General features: G+C 40.9%; 1 pseudogene; it reads right to left on the bottom strand.

The window, feature by feature from the left end:
- LOC116643347 lies at positions 1-752 on the bottom strand (annotated as a pseudogene).
- Between the last annotated feature and the right edge of the window lie 633 nt (positions 753-1,385).

Here is a 1,385-nt window from a genome sequence, read left to right as displayed (position 1 = left end):
TTATTTGTTACTCTTGAACATCTCCTTTTGACTGGACTCAGACTCAGAGTTGGAAGCCATCAGAGAGGACAGGCTCTGTCTCTTGGCAATCTGTTCCTGGTATTTTTCTTTGGCCCTTCATTCTCTTGGTCAAAAGTTTAGCATATTCTGCAGCCTCTTCCTTATTTTTCTCAGTAAGCTGTTTCTTCAGAGCAATACGCCCACGTTTGTGTGGCAGGGTGCACGAAGTAACAAGACGCTGAATCCAGGCGGCTTTGGTCCCAGGTTTCTTACCTTCCTTGTTTAGGGGCTTGCTCACAACATACTGGTGGGCAGCATCTTCTTAGAGAGACTGAAAGGTCTGTGGATTCTGCCAGCTCTTTTGGGCCCCAGATGACGAGGTAAGCAGAATCAGTGAGGCCAGGAATATCCTTCTCCCCCTTTTCTTACAACGACCAAGTTGAGAACCCCCAGATTGGCATCCACAGATGTGTGCTTTCTTTCTCCAGTCCTCCTTGGTCTGGGACAGGAACGCCCCTCACTCAGTAGCAGGTGGACCCGGCCACGGGTGGAGACACCTGCTTCATGGGGAAACCTTGTTTGTCCTTCCCACCAGGAGTTCACACCACAGAACCCTCCCATTCTTCACCCAGAGCATCAGCAGCAACTTCTGTGACCACACTCTTCTCATGAAAGGTAAGAAGTTTGCAAACATCATCCACTTCAGTGAGTTTCTGGCAGCCAATGGCTGGGAAACAGATGTTCAGCTTCATCCCAAAGCAGCCCAGCACCTCTGAAGAGCTGTGAAAAAGTGTGCTCTTCACCTTTTCTATTTTCTGTTATATCACTTTTATTAAGTTTTGATTTAAAAGGGCTTTTCCCACCTCATCTAAGCTCTTGATTTTATTGGCATAAATTTTTTTCTAATATTTGTTCAGTATTATGGCTATATAATGTTTTCTCTTTCATTTCTAATATTGATCATTATGTTTCCCTGATTTTTTTCTTGATTTGCAGAGTGAGATGTATATCATTTTTCAAAAATCTTTTCAAAAAGCTAGCCTTTGGTTTCTTTAATTTTCTTGAGTGTCTGTTTTCTATTTCATTGATTTATACTTTTCTTTCAGTTCCTTCCTTCCTCCTCCTTTACATTTGTCTTTCTGTTTCTAGTTGTTTAAGGTGGAAAGGTAGATCATTGAGTATATCTTTCTTTTTTTCCTAAATAAGTATTTTAGACTAGAGCTTCCTTTCTAAGCACTGCTTTCATGGCACCAAATTCTCATATGTTCAGAGCAAAGTATTTTCTAATTTCCCTTATGTTTTCCTCTTTGATCCAGGTCTCATTTGAAGGTTGATTGCTTAATTTCCTAATGTTTAGATTTCCTAAATATCTTATTGTTACTGAT

This window comes from Phoca vitulina, unplaced genomic scaffold (genome assembly GCF_004348235.1).
Source record: "Phoca vitulina isolate PV1807 unplaced genomic scaffold, GSC_HSeal_1.0 scaffold26, whole genome shotgun sequence".
Classification (NCBI taxonomy): domain Eukaryota; kingdom Metazoa; phylum Chordata; class Mammalia; order Carnivora; family Phocidae; genus Phoca; species Phoca vitulina.
Note: the sequence above shows the minus strand (reverse complement) of the source record. Positions and strands in the feature narration are given on the sequence as shown.